The 17,751-nt window shown below is 34.3% G+C and overlaps 1 long non-coding RNA gene across 1 annotated transcript; it reads right to left on the reverse strand.

The window, feature by feature from the left end:
* Nucleotides 1–279: 279 nt before the first annotated feature.
* LOC147410606 (uncharacterized) lies at nt 280–3,765 on the reverse strand. Its single transcript, XR_015177103.1, has 3 exons — nt 3,534–3,765; nt 2,512–2,633; nt 280–1,267 (listed from the first exon to the last, which is right to left on the reverse strand). It is a non-coding gene; the product is annotated as an uncharacterized LOC147410606 (long non-coding RNA).
* Nucleotides 3,766–17,751: the final 13,986 nt, after the last annotated feature.

Below are 17,751 nucleotides of genomic sequence, written 5' to 3' on the forward strand. Positions count from 1 at the left end.
CATGTTAATTATTCTAAAAACTCTCCTTTGATTAAGGTAATCTAGCTTATATTTCTGATTCAACTTTGATAGCCATTACTTAGATAAGTTCAAGAACGACTATGCTCTGTGAAGAATCAGAATATAAGTTAGGTAATCTCAATCAAATTAGGATTTTCATGAATAACTTTCGATTACTTTCGATGATTTAATTGCTCCACCTTCTAATCCATGAGCAATGACTTGCTCCATGGATTGAGTTATTTTTGGAATTAATTTACATTATGAATTATTTGCAAAGGTTTGATTGATTTCTCTAAGCCCTTTCTCTCAGATTTTCAATCTCTATTTTCTGTTTTGATTTCAAATTACAAGTTGATTTCCATTTTAGTTTCTATTACAACTTTGTTTTGTTTTTAAAACCAATATGTTTTTGTTTTTAAACTCTATTTTTGTTTTTATCCGAATGAACTTTTGAATCCCAACTGTCCCTATGGAACGAATTCGACTTACCTAAAGTTTATATTTTAATCTCTTTTTGCAATGTACACAGCAAGTTTTTACAATCGATCAACCACTTCTTCATAATACTCACCTATGATAGAAAGCCCAGAAATCTTCTGCATTTCCCATAAATAAATGCCAACTTCCCCATGACCTATCACAAAAGTATTGGTCTCGGGACACCGAAACTCACACAAAGCTCGGTACATACCATTAGGACGACTATACCCCTCACTAGCTGTAAATATAGCTTTACCAAGGGAAACTGTCGACTTTCTACTTTGTAGTTTATGGCTCATGTCCAAGCTCCAATCCCAAAAACTATTGAGATATCGAATGTCGCCTCGAGGTTCACTATTCGAATCCCATCGAGTGAAACGTTGCATGATTTTCTACGTCAAAACAGCCTATGGACAATTGTGAGTTTAATCATGATGTGAAGAATGACATAAAGATGGTTGACACTCCGTATCAATCTCATCTCCAGGGAATAGGTCAACCGTTGAAGGATATTCACTCAAAGCTGTCAAATCAAGTGATGTGTCCCTTTATATATCATGTGCCTTCAAAGAACCAATCATCAGTGTGTGCATTGCAAGCTTCAGCTCCACAGATGAAATGTTTCCTCCTCTTGAATAACTAGATATCATAATATGGGGAAAACAAAGTCATTTTCCCTTCTGAGAAAGATCTGCATGGTCATCTACCCAACCTTCACACGGTAAACTTCGCTTGAAATGATTTTTATTCCTTGAACCTTTGGAAAGAGTGTCCCTAGCCATCTCTACAAAATTTCAATAAAACAAATGTCTCACTAAGTACCAGTGTCACATTGACTAAAAGTATATAAGAGTATGAATAAAAGATCCATCATGTTCAATAATGTTATGGTGCTAGAGATTAGCTAACTGGCATGTACAAATGGTTCCTCGCATGGTACTTCTGCATGAACAAATTTTGTGTCAAGTAATTCTTCTAGCCAATTGATGTTTGTCAACTAGTTGACGTCGTCCACTCCTAAGCATTACTGATGAATAGTTGCTTTAGAGATTGGTCAACTAGCTAGACAAATAAATCATCGCATAGTTGTTCTGCGTATACAAATCTTGAGTCTCGTGATTTTGTAAGCCAATTAACGTTTGTTAATCAGTTGACGTTGTCCACTCCTAAGCATTACTGATAAACAGTTACTTTAGAGATTGGCCAACAAATTGGACAAATGACTCGTTGTATGGTTATTTTATGTGAACAAATCTTACATCAAGTGATTATTCTAGTCAATTGGCGTTTGTCAGCCAGTTGACGTTGTCCATTCTTAAGCACTACTGATGAACAGCTGCTTTAGAGATTAGCCAACTAGCTAGACAAATAGATCGTCGCATAGATCTTCTACGCATACAAATCTTGAGTCTTGTGATTCTGTAAGCCAATTAACGTTTGTCAGTCAGTTGACATTGTCCACTCCTAAACATTACTGATAAACAGTTGCTTTAGAGATTGACCAACCAACTAGAAAAATGGCTCTCGCATGGTTATTTTGTGTGAACAAATCTTACGTCAAGTGATTATTCTAGTCAATTGATGTTTGTCAACCAGTTGATGTTGTCCATTCTTAAGCACTACTGATGAACAGCTATTTTAGAGATTGGCCAACTAGCTGGACAAATAGGTCATCGCATGGATCTTCTGCATATACAAATCTTGAGTCTCATGATTCTGCAAGCCAATTGACGTTTATCAGCCAGTTGACATTGTCCACTCCTAAGCATTACTGATGAACAGTTGCTTTAGAGATTGGCCAACTAGCTGGACAAATTTCTCATCGCATGGTTCTTCTACGAGTACGTATCTCATTATGAAATTCTTTTGACAAGTCAAAGGTATTCGTCCCAAGCATGATCAACAAATATAGTCATCATAAAATTTAGCAGACAAGAATAGTTCATAATATCTTGATCAATGCACCCTGTTGCAAATCATTGTATAAAAGAACAAGAGGTATTAAAAATTTCAAGTTGGGAAGATTACTCTGTTTTGGTAATGATAGAGACTGAAACTTTAAGTTGTCGAAAAACTCTAAGTGACTGAGAAGCAATAACAAAGACCAAAACTCTTAATTGCCTCCCACGTTCCGAAAATCAATAGAGAACCTGAATCAAGCAAAAAAAAATTCAATGAAGAATTTTGAAAAACAAAATTCTTTGGTTTGTTGCAAGCAAAAGTCGGTGTGCAAATAAACATCCCTTTTGGTATGTTACAAATAAAGGTTGGTGTGTTAACATAACTTCTAAAAAAACCTACGTCGAAGAATTTACAAATTTCACTCATCTTCTTCGATCAATGATTTGGGTAAAATCTCGAATCATCGCAATCATCAAAAGATGATGTTGTTTGACCTATTGGAGCTTTTAATAAAAAGTGAAGGGAAGTAGGCGTTCAATCGTTTGTTTATCAGATGAACAGATTCGATTTAAATAGGACGAGGCTGCACATATCCAGCAATAAAATCCAATTTACTTTTAAATTCTTACCTCTAAATCGCCTGAAATTGATAAGTTGAGATGGTTCTTTTGAAAACAATCGCAGCCCGACCGAGTTTTAAAGATGTCGAAGAAGAAATCGCATGGTTCTAAAATCGTAAAGAACGGTTAAATTTCTGAATTTTTTTTTTTTTCAAAATAAAGAAGACGAGTTTTTCTTTCTTCCTTTTTGAAGAATATTCTCAACAGAGAGAGGAGTGTTCTTATTCTTTTAGTCAAAATCAAAATCAAATAAAACCCCTAACAGTATGAGATTTCTTGAAGATGACCTCTTCCCATCAACACCCGGAAAAGTTAAAAATTGAGATAACAAACATGTTAAATCGCCAATTTTACGTATGTTTCGCTTATACAAGCACTATGTTTTTATGGGCTCTCTTCTTGATCGCTTTAACGACATCGTATCTAAGTTTCCAAAGCTTCATCGATTCAGGAAGTAAATTCTTCACAGCTTCATGGGGTGTTGATTAAATAGATGTGAAAGAAGAAGGGAGAAGGAAGAGAGGTCACCTATAAGCATGTAGCGTTCAAGAATCAACACTCCAAGTCGCTGCAAATCTCTTCAAGAATCAACCATCGCCGGTAGCAGACGTATGCTCTACTTATAGGAGAGGAATCCTTCTTGAAATCAGCAAATCTCGTTGGATCTATTTGTAGAATAAAAAGTTCTTCTTGGACACGATTTTGGGGGTAGAAACGTGAAGAAAAAGAGAAGAAAAGAAAGTTGAAATGAAATAGACGACTAAGGCGGTGTTTGTTTGCGCTATTTTTCAGTGCTTATTGCTGAAAAAAATTAAATTTAGCACTTTTGTCAAAATAACGCGTTTGTTTACTCGTGCTTATTGCTGAAAATAAGTGAAAAAATTCAGCACTATTTTGATGCTGAAAAAAAGTGCTGAAGCGGTAAGTACTTCGCTTTTTTCAACACGGACAAGTATGCCCTTATTCTTAAAAGGATATTACCTCTTATATCTCATGGATAAGTATATAAACACTCCACAAATTAATAAACCCACACCATAGCTAAATTATTTTATCGTATATGGGTTAAAAGTTTTGGAATGAGTTGATTTTTGGTGAGGATGATCTCTACAATGAGGAGATCATCCTCACAAAAAATCAGCACATCTTGAAACTTCTAACCCTATCAAAACAAGTTCAAGAACCGTAAATTGTCCATTTTTTTTTTTTTGAAAACTATTTTTAATGAGTTAGAAGTTTCAAAATAGACTGATTTTTGGTGAGGATGATCTCTAGACCATATAGATTATCCTCACTAAAAATTTGTTCATTCCAAAAACTTTAACCAATATAAAACAAAATAAAAAATGGCTATAGTGTGGGTTGCCCTTATTAATTCATAGGGTGCTTTTATAATTACATATCCTTCATTTCCATTGAAAATTATTCATCCAAAATTAAGTTCTTTTAAAGTTGATTTCAAATTTTGGTGACTTGTATGACATTATTATTTTTAATTTGAAATTTGTGGGTTTTTATAAATAGAAATTATTATTTATAAATTGAAGATTTGAGTATTATTTATTATTTAAAAATAAATTGTATTTTAATTTTATAAGAAATAATATATTTTATTGTGTTTGATAATAAATAAGCATTTGAAACATGTAAACAATGTATAATATGATTGTAAGGGTAACAAAGACAATTTATCAATTTCAGTAATGTGTAACAAATATGATTCAGCATCTAAACAAACAACTTTTTCAGCACTTAAATTCAGCGCTTATAAGTTTCAGGGCTTAATGCTATTCAGCACTTATTTTTTTCAGTTTAACAAACAGCCCCTAAGGATCGCCGAAATCGACGAAGATGGTAAAAGAGTAGATCGCAGTGCTGCGATTTAAGTTGTTCAGCCAAGAGTAAGAGAGAGAGAGTCGGTTCTTCATCAAACTCTCAAGAACAATTTGAAGAAAATAGTGAGAAAGAGGGATTTGGATTTTAGTTTTGTTAAAACTTCTATTGACACCCCAATTATTAATTGTTAAACTTCAAAAGTTTTGCACAAAACCATTAAAAAAAATGGGTAAAAACAAAAAGAAAAGGGGTAGTAAGCTAAGCTTACTACCTTAGTAAGAATCAAATCTTACTTAAGTCATTGGGTTCACCTAATGACCCATTACATTTAAAGCCCAAGTCCATGAAATAATGAGAGAAGATATGAGGCCACATCATCATTGTTAAAGCATCCACTGTACAAGATTATAGTAGCTAATTGAAACAAATGTTTTTCTAACATCTAAACCGGAAATCTGATGGATAACTTCAATTTTTCTAAAGTCAAAAGCTTCCTGCCAATTGCATGAATGACAAAGCATAGAAATGAGGTCTTTATCCCATGCATCTCAAGTACAATTAGTTTTGAGTTGGGATGTTTTGGAACTTGATATTATACATTAGGTACAGTTAAATATAAGTTAGGATATTTGGCTAGTTTTGATTCCATGCACATCCAACTTTGTGTTGATGTAATTGGCCTCAAAGATTTTTTTTTTATGGGTTTGATTTCTCTTAAGATATTTTCTAGAAAAAGCTTTTGGAAAATATTTGCAAATTCAAGAAAATATTTTCTTGAATTGTTAAAATTTATCGACCTCTATTTTGGAGAAGTGACGTAGGCTGTAGTTTGCGTTGTAGTTAACTATCCCAAACTCACGTTCTTACAATCTGCCAAATAAGTTCTTAAAAAAATTTGATGTTTGTTTGTAGATAATTGAAGGGTTCGCAAGGTGAAATCACGTGGCCAATGTCTCTAAATTCAAGCATTCATCTGCTTACAAACAAGATCAAGGATACATCACCTTCAACTACGTTGCTATCAACTCATCCTTGAGGGGGCATTTGTAGGCAGCAAAATTTAAACGGACCCCCATAGCATTTTAAGTTAATAAAAAGGCCCTTAAATCAAAATGGGACCCATAGGTCCAAATTAGGGCCATTGATTGGGACAGGCCACATATGGTTTGGATTTGGGCTTTCGTAGATAAAGCCCATGATCTAAATAAAAATTAAGTGATCTGCACATTAAATATTGGGCCTTACACCCAAACAAATAAGTTCGCCTCAATAATGATCCATTAAATCCTTAAAATTTGATTTGGACAAATTTCACCTTTTAAATAAATCAATTAAACCTCTTTAAGTTGGGGTATAATTAAAAAGCTAAATTACCTTAAGTCTATAAATACAAGAGCCTATCTCATTGAGAAGGGGATCTGGATCACTTTCTCTCAGAAGACAAAAACTCTCCCTCTAGAGAAGAAGAAGCTCTCAAACTCTCCTTCAGAGATAAAGCAAAAGTTCTTCAAAGATTCGGACTCCGACTAAAGAGAAGATCAAGCGTAAAGCTCTTCTCCGGAAGCCAAGAAAACCTTCTCAACCGATAAAGCGCGAAGCCCGGAGAGAAGAAGATCTACAGAAGCCTCTACAGAAGATCAAGCATAAAGCAAAGCCAACGTCAAAGCATCATTCTCAGTCGATAAAACGCAAAACTCGGAGAGAAGAAAAGCTACATGCATCGTCACTATTTTGTATTTGACTATTAATCAGAGAAAATACTGAGATCTCTATCTCCTTTTCATCAAAAATTAATAAAATCATTTGTGATTATATTTCACGAATCTCGAGTAGATCCGTTGAAATTTATTGTCGACAATAACCTTTTGTGATTCACTATGTTGTCGTTTGGAATCCACTATATTACCCTAGCCTTCAAGGTCTGTAATGTTAACCTTTGGGGTCAGTATTTTTCCACTAGGAATGGGTACCTTATTGAAGTGAGACGTCCAATTCATAAATATCCTCAGTCGGGAGCATCTTGAAAGCATGTTATATATATAAAGTTTATTAAAATGCGTGTATAAAAAATTTATGTTTGTGATATTAATTCTAATTAGAACTTCACTAATTTTCTTCCACTTAAGAGAACTTTCAAATGCAGGCCATCTCATTGAGTAATTATAGAAGAAATGGATGGATTAGATAATTAATCAACTTGATTATTGTTATTATTATTGACAATGAGGAACAAAAAGCTTGAGGGATAATAACAAAATAATTTTTTGTTTTTTTTTTTCCTTCAAATCTGAGTTTTACCATTAAAGCATGAAAATTGTGGTGTTTCATTGCCAGTTTGGCTATATGGGGCCACCAATGGTATTGGAGAAAGAATTGATGTTTGAAACAAGAGGGGGGATATAATAGGTATTAGTTTAGGAATAGATGGGATTGCAGGTATTTAATTTATTGAAATGTCGTTGTGTTGTGCTACGGCAATTATGATGAATAATACGGAAGAGAAAAACAAAAAAGAAATAAAAACACACATGTATTTATAATAAACTCTAGCCGTATAATAGGTATTAGAAAATTCTAATAATACCCCTGTACCGTACTGTGTGGGCGTTGCCCCCACACCCCCAACCTATTACTTGTCCCCAACAATCTCAAAAATAGATGCCAGAGTGGAAAGAGGGGAGTGTTGCATTCCGAGCACTCCGGCATCTACCATCTTTCTTTATATACGTGTTCCAGTCAATATGACCCACATACTACAACACGTTGGGACATTAAGGTTTGTTGAGTAGCAAATTTGATGAGGCAATGTTCTAGTTTTTTTATTTAAAAAAAGAAAAAAAGAAAACCCACTAGATAAATCTACAGGGTACATAGGTAGACGTGTAAACAGTGGTTGAGTTAAAACTGTCTAGTGAAAACACATTTTCAAATATGTAGAGCACAGATTTCAAAGATATCTCTGCTTACAATCCGTGAAACCATGACTTGAGAACAAGTACGCTTACCTTCCATCATGGTTTGGCTCACAAAGGGTTGTGGTATAGTGTAATGTCTTAGAAATTTATTTCATATCTCAAGGTCGTTGATTGTTATAATATGTGTATCTCTAGGAAAATATTTAGAATCGATTTTATAAAAATATTTATAGAGGAGAGAGAAGAAAAATTAGCACATATCTCGATAAGAGTGCACAAGTAGTCAATCAAAATATGAGCTTTTGATAAAAGAGATTTCAAAAAAATTTATGTACACCATTAGATTCGCATTGAAAAATTATCCAAAATTGACTATAACTTTATGTAAATTAGAATCTTAAGTATTAAGTTATTAAAAAAAATTACATAAATTATCATCACGTCCCTAATATTATATAAATACCAAACTTAAGAGAGATGGTCAAATTTCTCTTTTTTCTCTATCTTACTTCTCTAGTGAAGAACACCCGAATCTTGAACCTCCAACCAACGATTCAAACATCTTAGAGCAAGAACCGAGAGTCCATGAAGAAGAGAAAAAATTGTGCCTTGTTGAGTTCTTCACTCTAAGCTGAAGAGTTTGTGTTGGGACGAAGAGCAAAGTTAGGGTTTCAAGCAAAAAATATTTTTGGGATCCATTCTTAGCGAAGTTACATTGTAAAATACGAAAAACAAGTAGGAAACCTTTCATTCTATCTTTTAGTTGTTAACTTTTTAAGAAATGTAGATTTATCAAAGGTATTTTGTTATGGTTTCTTATTTAGGATTCATTCACTTTAAGTCATGCATGTTTAGATGTTTGATTCCATAAAATTGCTTATATTCAAATTAAATGAATTATTTTTTACATTACCTAAGAAGTTTTGGAGAAGAAAATAAGATAAAATAAGTTTCGTTAAAGTTTTTGGAAAAGACTCAAGAACCCGAAGAGTGCATGTTTCAGCCCTATTATAACGATCTAAAAAACTATATACTTGTGAATTTAGAATCACTATTTTTTGTCAAAAATCTTTATTTGTTTTTGTGCCAAAATCGCTAGTGTTTTTGTGTCAGACACATTTTCAGTACAATGTCAACAAATTTAACATTGTGTCAGGTACATCTAACAAAATAAAAGAGTGCCCCCTATTTGGAAATAATAGAAATGGTTTAAAAATCAAAATCTAAATAAATCAAAATCAAATTTTTAGGTTTAAAAACAAAATGCGGACTTCAACATTTTAGTCAGATTTTCAATCCCCACTATCTCTGACCTCCCTTCGAATTACGTTAAAAAATTTATATGATGTCAAATATCATAATTAAGACTTTCATTTCCATAAATTCGTTTTATGTTTGAAAAACTTTGAAAAATCACATTTTTTACACTTAGCCAAATTTTCACAACTTAAACTATTTTTTTCTTGTACTTTTTAAGTTTTTTCTACTCAACCATGACCACCATATGGATTTGGCTAATAATATAAAATCACAAATATTTCTAAAAAGATATACATTAATAAATACCTAGAAAAATAAATAATTGATTGATTGATTGATAGATGGATGGATAAAGATAACATATGTTCTCCATTATTAGATGGGCCAATGACTCTAGCATTCTCAATGGCTAAGCAATGACAGATATGATTGATTGATAGATGGATGTGTAGACACCCCAATTTAAATGGACCCCATGCAAAGTATCCAAAAGTAAATTAAAAAATCAGAATGGGCTTAAAAGCCCAAATCCTCAAAAATAGCTTATTTTATTTCAATAAATAGCCTAAGGCCCCTTTTGCTTGGCACATAGGCTAAGAACTCCCCCCCCCCCCCCCTCCTCCCCCTTTAGCCATCACCATCTTACCTCTCAACTCAACCCAATCCTATATATACCTTAACCTAATCAAATCCAACCCAACCCCTAACCCAAAACCACTATCTTATCCTAAGCTCAAACCTCAACTCAAGCCTAATGATCATCACCAATCATCATAAAAATCAAAGATCATAAAAATTGGACATATGTCATCATCACAACCTACCTCCCTAACCCATCTACAAACCTCATCACCTTTTTCTAAAAAGCTAACCAACCCACACCAATGTCATAACATAACCCCATCATTCTTTCCAAATCCTTCATCACTAGCGACCTCCACACCCATTCTCTCTAATCAACTCACCTAACACCCTCTACACATTTTGGACACTTGTCACCATCCTTTCCATATTTCCAAAATATCAATAACCACCCCTTTACACCACCATTCATCTAACCAAAACCAACTCCCTTCAACTCACTTAACACTCAACCTAAATAGCTTGAAAGATCCAACCCATTTGGATCAAAAGTAACTCACTTACACCCCCTTCTACATATGCCCTTAATCCAACCTTAAATTTCACACACCTTACCCATAAACCTCATGGCATTCTCTACCTTTTTACACTTTTACCCCATTCTACCCTTAAAAATCATCTCCAAAAACCTATGAAACTCCGCATTCTTATCACAAATCCCCCAATACTTGAACCCCTTATCAAGTCTCAACTCTATCTTTCATAACCTTTACAATCACATACATCAATCACTAAAAATTTCACACATCCAACATATCAAGACTAAGATCAAAAAGTTCATACCTTGAAGGAAAAAAAGAAAAGTCAAATAAAGTCAAGTCAAGAAAAAGGTAGGGTGAAGACAATAAAAAAAGAAAATAATCCCCCTTTCTCTTCCTCCTTAATTTTCCCTCCTCCACTTCTCCCCTCTCTATTTTTTTAAAATCAACCATAAGATGTGATGTGTACCCTCCCTACTTCTAGTAAATTAGACTTCAGCTCGGTCGAAAGGGTAGGGGTTGAAAATCCTTTTCAAAAATATTTATTAAAAAATCCCTACATTTGTGCACACAATACAAAAATTTTTAAGACTAAGGTCTTGGGACCTTTTCTTATGAAAAATGGGTCATTGGCAAAAGAGTACATTTTCAATATTTTTCAAAGGCATGAACCATAATAAGACCCCTTCCTTAACAAAGAAGTTATCTTTGGTTTAGGTCGAAATCAAAGTCCTTCACACTTGAGGGCACAAATTGGGTTTTCCAACTTTAATATTCATTTTCGAATCGATCAAATCTACGGCTACTATCTATGGTGGAGGCAGTAGAGTGTCTAAGATCTTTCCTATTCTCTAATATGGACCCCCTTACCTAAATCTTAGGTAAACCAGTGTCCTTTATCCATACGAGTCACTAACAAAAAAAATAATTTTCCAAAACTATTTTTCTAGTGTCCAACCACACCATTTTCTAAAAAAGAATGGTGACTACTCTAAATCCAAATAGTAGAGATCTTCGGACTCAAAAATATCATATCTACAGGATGAAAACATTATCTCATATTATTACGATCACGTGACCTATGATTGAAGGACGGATAGATGGATGCATACAATATAATGTTGACTAAAGATCAATATTATTACTTGTATTTTTTAAAGAAAGAAATTATAGATATGCACTGAAACAAAATTATTTTATTTACTAGAAAAGAAATGAAGAAAACCTAGAAAGAATAATGCATTGCTATATGTTTTAAAGCAACGAGTCAATCTAGGATAGCACTTGTGGTTCTATGCTCCATGGTAGTATAGGATATCTTTGAGAGTAACACAACCTGTGGAATCTTGAAAATTTTCTTCTCCTTTCGTAATGAACTTTCATGTTTATAGGTGGTCTTTGTATAATACAGTGATAGTTGAGGTTCACATCTATTGTCTTTTAATAGGCGTAAATATAGGAACTCTCTTCTAGGTTTGTTAGTGGTCACTAAGAGTCTATAGTCGTCAAATGGTTAATAGTTAGTCTGAGTTAGATAAATTGTCACCCAACTTAGGTATGCTAGACTGACCACAAAATCAAATAAAAATGATGTGATTCAACACCGAAGATTAAGTATTTGAATATTAATTTTTCATTATCAAGATGGACATATCGATGTAATTCTCAACACTCTTATCGACTACATCGCCGTATTTTTATTATGTAATTTTCTTTATTTTGTGATGCAATAATGATAAATGTTTTACCTTAAAAATTCTGGAGTATGATACAGTATTTTGATGATAGAACTGATAGATAGATGACTACTAGATATATTTACTGTTTTTCATTTAATTTTTTTTAATGTTATGTTATGATAAAACCTGCACTTATTTAAATGTTCAACATGATTTTATGTTGCATGTTGTGACTAGATGTTATAACAGTATATTTCTTGTTGGATAACTCCCCGTTGCTCACCCTATCATTCAACATTTCAAATTACTTGACTATGGAAGAGTCAATTTATGAGGAAGAGTTTTATGAGGAAGTGCCTGAGGAAGAGCATATCGATGAGCATTAACCTCTTTTAGGCTGAGATGAATTAGAGTCTAGGAGATTCTTTTTCTCATTCAAGAAATTTAAGTCAAGGCATTATGTGCCATTTTGTTCAATACTACTTGTTCATTTTGTCGTTTATGTCTTGAGGTTTAATGTTGGATTTTGGATATTATTACTAGTTAGCTTTCTCTTTTTATAAATCAATTGGTTGTTTAAATTTTTTCGTTGCGTTATAATTGATGAGAAAATTATTGTCTATTATTTTATGTTTTCGTTGGTTGGTACAGTTAATCATATTTTGAAATCTAACATAAAAATATTTTGGACTTGTGTTGGATTGACTGGGCGTGACATATAGGGTCATTATGTTCCATACTTTCGAGAGGGAATATTATGTTACACCCATTGCGAGATCAAAAAATTATTGTCGTTGTGGAGGGACTATTATACTACATCCCAATGAGATTGAAATAGTGTTCATTGTACCGTCATAATAATTGTTGATGGTGGATAAGGTCTTGAGCAATGCCCTTTTGGAAAATGAAAAAAGGTCATCTCTCATGGAGTACCTCCCTCTTTTATAGGAACTTTACCTATTCTTTTTGTGACATGTGTCATTGGCCAAGTGGCAAAGACCTCTTTTATAGGAACTTTACCTACTCTTTTTTTGAGACATGTGTCATTGGCCAAGTGGCAAAGACCCATTCGTTGGGTGATCTTTCATTCCATTTTTGCAGAGAATCCAAATGGCACTCTATAGTGACTCCTTGAGCCGTCTCATATCCGTATGCCCTCGTAAATATGTGAGGTTCAATGGGTTTTTACCTCATCTACTTGGATTTGGGAGTCTCCACCATTCAAGAAGTTTAAGGTGTGGATGGACATTATGAAAAAAGTATTAAAAACTTAGTTTTCAAGGAGTTGGAGACTCAAACTGGTCTTAACCTTAGAGATTAAGGGTAAAGAGGTTTGATTGTGAGACATTAAGAAAGGTTTTAGGCACCGTATCTCACCCCCCATTAAGTTGGTGGTTACCATATATTTGCAAGCAAAAGGTGAAATATAAAACTATTATTTTTTGGAATTTTTCGAGTTCGAAGATTAATAGGTATGCATGCACGTGTAATGAGTAAGCTAAAAAGGAAGTGTTCCACTTGATGGAATTTTTATTACTATTACAAAAAATTTTATAAAAAATCTATAAATAGGAACCTTGTTGTATAAATAGACATTAGTCTGTGTAAACGTGATATCTAAAGTCTACCTTTTCAGGGTTGTGTGGTTACGAAATTTTTTTCGGTATTTTGGCACCAATTTTAACAAACCGATATTTAAAATTTGACAATATCCATCGGTTTTCTATAAACCATTGTTCAAAGTTGAGGTTTATATAAACCCGTCATTTTAAGCTTTAGGCATCAGTTAAAATCCAATGTCTAAAGTCTTACTTTTGCCATCGGAGTTTTACTAGATGCTTGTGTCGCAAAACCGATGTTTATTGTAAGGTTTTAGACGATAAACGTGGGGTATCGGTTATGTTAAAACCAATGTCAAAAGTTTAATTTATTTTTAAAAAAAATTAGTTTAGATTTTTTTTTCTACGCACCTGTCATCTACATGCTAAATAGACCCAACTAAACCTAAAGAAATAACCCACAATCTATGATATTCACAACAAAATCATAAATGTCATATAGAATAGTGTAATGACTTTGTAACTCAACTTGACGAGGTTACTGAAAAACCCAATTGATGTGTACTCTGCAAGAACCGGGATACACAATTGTACATCCCCAAAAACATATGCAATTGTGTATCTCGAGGGGAAAAAATCTACGGTTCTATGTCAGTTAGTTTTTGAGTTACCCTTTCTGGTTGAGTTACAAAATCAGCACTCTATACAATTAATATCCACAGCATAATAAAATCTATGACAAGTTAACAAACATGTCGTAGACTACCTTAACAAAATGAGATCCAAAAAGAGTGCCAATATTCAATGATAAAGAGCGGACATATGTTAAGAGGTCCTATCATTTAGGCTTGCACTTGAACCAAGCCAAAAACACGAAGAGCAATCAGAAATTGAAGAAAGGACTAAAAAAAGGTAAGACAGACTATAAATACACGGTGCTAGAGTCTAGAGTACCCATGATTTCGACAACCCATTACTGAAAGCTCTAAAGATGACAAAAGCAAGACGTTTCATGAATTATTGATGAATTGAAGTAAAGTCAGCAATGATAAAACAAGGAAATCTCCAAAAGTAATACTCAGATTAAAATTAAGAGAAGATCCACACACAATTGAAATTGACACGACTCAACTGAAGGAAAATAAAACTCAGTGCCATAAATAGTTAAAAAGAACAAGCAATAATACCAGCATTAAAAGAAATAAGTGGTTAACATCTTTACAAGATTCCAATAATTTAAGAACCTTAGGGACACCAGATGAAAATCATCCATGATTTCATCATCAACAACTCTGTGAAAGAGAAGGGATAGCCACAACAACAAGACTCCAATAATTCAATCATTTTAAAAGCATCCAGATAAAACTTGTCTATATGATTTCATCAAATAACTAAGCTTCAAATGGTGAAGTTCCTTCATGTTCTTACGGCTGGTGAAGTTCCTCCTCTCCAAAGATTACACGATTCATGGAACCGTTAGAGATCCAAGTAAACTTCCTCTCTACCCTTTGATGCGTAAGGCACTTTCTTCATTTCTTCTTCTTCTTTCTCACTTGTAGGACTTTCTTTTGAACTCAGCTTCAAATGGCCTACAAGTAGAGAGCTCACTGGTTTTGCCTTGCTCATGTTGAATCTTTCCAATACCTTCTCGATATAAATCTCTTGTGATAGCCACAATATTGCATTTTTCCTGTCACGAGAAATATGCATACCAAGAATTTGTTTTGCGGGTCCCAAGTCTTTCATAGCAAAAGACTTACTCAATTCCCTCTCCAGTTTGTCAATTTTGCCAGTATCACGACCAACTATCAACATGTCATCCACATATAGTAAAAGGATAATAAATTCGCCATCAGAAAACTTCTTCACAAATACACAGTAATCAGAAGTAGTTCTATCATACCTGTGCTCAACCATAAAGAAATCGAATTTCTTATACCACTGTCTTGGTGCTTGCTTGAGTCCATACAAAAATTTTTTCAACCGACACACTAGATGTTCCTTGTCTTTAGCTGTGAACCCCTCTGGTTGCTCCATATAGATTTCCTCCTCCAAGTCACCATGGAGGAAAGCAGTATTTACATCAAGTTGTTTGATCTCTAAATTCATATTAGCATCCAAATTCACCATGGATAAAAGACATCTTTACCACGGGTGAAAAATTTTCTTCGAAATCAATGCCCTTCTTTTGACCGAATCTTTTTACAACCAATCGCGCCTTGTACCTTGGTTATGATTTGTTTGGCTCAATTTTGCACCTGAATATCCATCTATTCTTGAGTGTTTTCTTGCCCTTAGGCAGTTCAACCAATTCATATGTATTGTTCTCATGTAAGGATTTCATCTCTTCTTGCATGGCTTCTAACCACAGATTTTTCTGGTCATGTAGCATAATTTCTTGATAACTTTCTGGTTCTCCCCCATCAGAAAGTAACACATACTCATTAACTGAATATCTTCTGAAAGGTTGGTGCTCTCTAGTAGATCTTCTCAATTGAATCTTAGCAGATGGTTCTGAAAAAGTTTGCTCAAGTTGTTCTTCTGACTCCACATTATCAAATGTAGGCTCAGTATTTCCACCAACTGTATCAATCTGTTCTTCTAGTACATCTCTTCTATGTTCATCAAGCATCACATTTGGAGGAACAACTGGATCCAAATCAACATGATCTTCCTTGAGAAACTCTGACTTTTTCTGAAATATGTCTTCAATGGTTTGATCTTCAAAGGAGACGACGTCTCTATTCCGTATGATTTTCTTACTGACTAGATCCCACAATCTGTAACCAAACTCCTCATGCCCATAACCCATGAAGATACACTGCTTGGCTTTGCTATCAAGCTTGGATCTCTCATCCTTGGGAATATGGACAAATGCCCTGCAGCCAAACACTCTCAAGTACTCAAAAGAAACATCTTTACCTGTCAAGACCCTTTGAGGTATGTCACAATCCAAAGGAACTGACGGGGAAAGATTGATCAAGTCAACTGCAGTCCTCATTGCCTCACCCCAAAAGGATTTAGGCAATTCTGCATGAGAGAGCATACACTTGATTCTTTCACAAATGGTTTTGTTCATTCTCTCTGCTACACCATTATGCTGGGGAGTCTTAGGTACAGTTTTCTCAAGCCTGATACCATGGCTTCTGCAATACTGTTCAAACGACCCTCTATACTCTCCACCATTATCAGCTCTAACACATTTTAGCTGCCGTCTAGTTTCCCTTTCAACTATCATGTGAAAGACTTTAAACATATCCAGTACCTAGTCTTTAGTTTTTAAAGCAAAAACCCATACTTTTCTAGAGTGGTCATCAATAAAGATAATATAATAAAGTGCACCACCAAGAGTTTTACTATTCATAGTGCAAACATCAGTGTGTACTAAATCAAGAATATTAGTCTTTCTTGATGGTGGGGATTTTTGAAATGAAACTCTTCTTTGTTTTCCAACAAGACAATGAGTACAGCGCGTTAGTAGCGTACCTTTGCTATTAGGTAGGAGCTGCTTTTTGGCAAGAGCCTGAAGTCCTTTCTCACTCATGAGACCAAGCCTCTTATGCCATAGCTTAGTGGAGGTTTCATTCTCAACAACATTGATATCTCCCTTGACTAATCTTACTTATGTCTTGTAGAGAGTGTTATTTTCTTCCCCCTGGCTAAAATAAGAAAACACTTACTAAGTTTCCATTGTCCACCTCCAAGGTAATTATGGTAGCCTTCATCATTAAGTTTCCCAATAGAAAACAAGCTGAATATCAGGAACATATCTGACATCTTTGAGAAGCAATTTGCACCCAATGTTTGTTTCCAACTGTACATCTCCAATGCCCATAATTTCACATTTTGCTTCATTTCCCATCCTGAACCAACCATAGCTATCACTGGCGTAAAAAGAGAAGAAATCTCTATGTGGAGTAATATGAAAAGAAGCTATTGTATCAATTATCCACGTAGAATCCTGGCATGCGAGATTAACACAAGCACATCGTAGACAAGTACCACATCACCATCAGATGCAACTACTGCAGTGTTTTTTTCATTTTTCTATTCTTCGCCTTTTTCTTTCAACTGTTTCCTTTTAAATTTTCTGCACTCCCTTTTGATATGCCCAGGCTTGTCATAATAAAAGCATTTTATGTTTGTTCTTGACTTAGATTTTCCCCTTGACTTGTCACGACTGTCATAACCGCGAGGTTTTCTACTTCGCTTCTCCCCCGTCTTTCTATAACAAGTGCCTCTGAATGAAAAGCAATACCTTGCTCTTTTCTTCTTGCTTCTTCATTAAACATGTTGTCTTTTACCATACCCATAGTCATCACACCGTTGGGAGTAGAATTACTAAGTGACACCACCAAGGTTTCCCAACTGTTTGG

The sequence above is a fragment of the Akebia trifoliata genome, chromosome 1, assembly GCF_017979445.1.
Source record: "Akebia trifoliata isolate Shusen 1 chromosome 1, ASM1797944v1, whole genome shotgun sequence".
NCBI lineage: Eukaryota > Viridiplantae > Streptophyta > Magnoliopsida > Ranunculales > Lardizabalaceae > Akebia > Akebia trifoliata.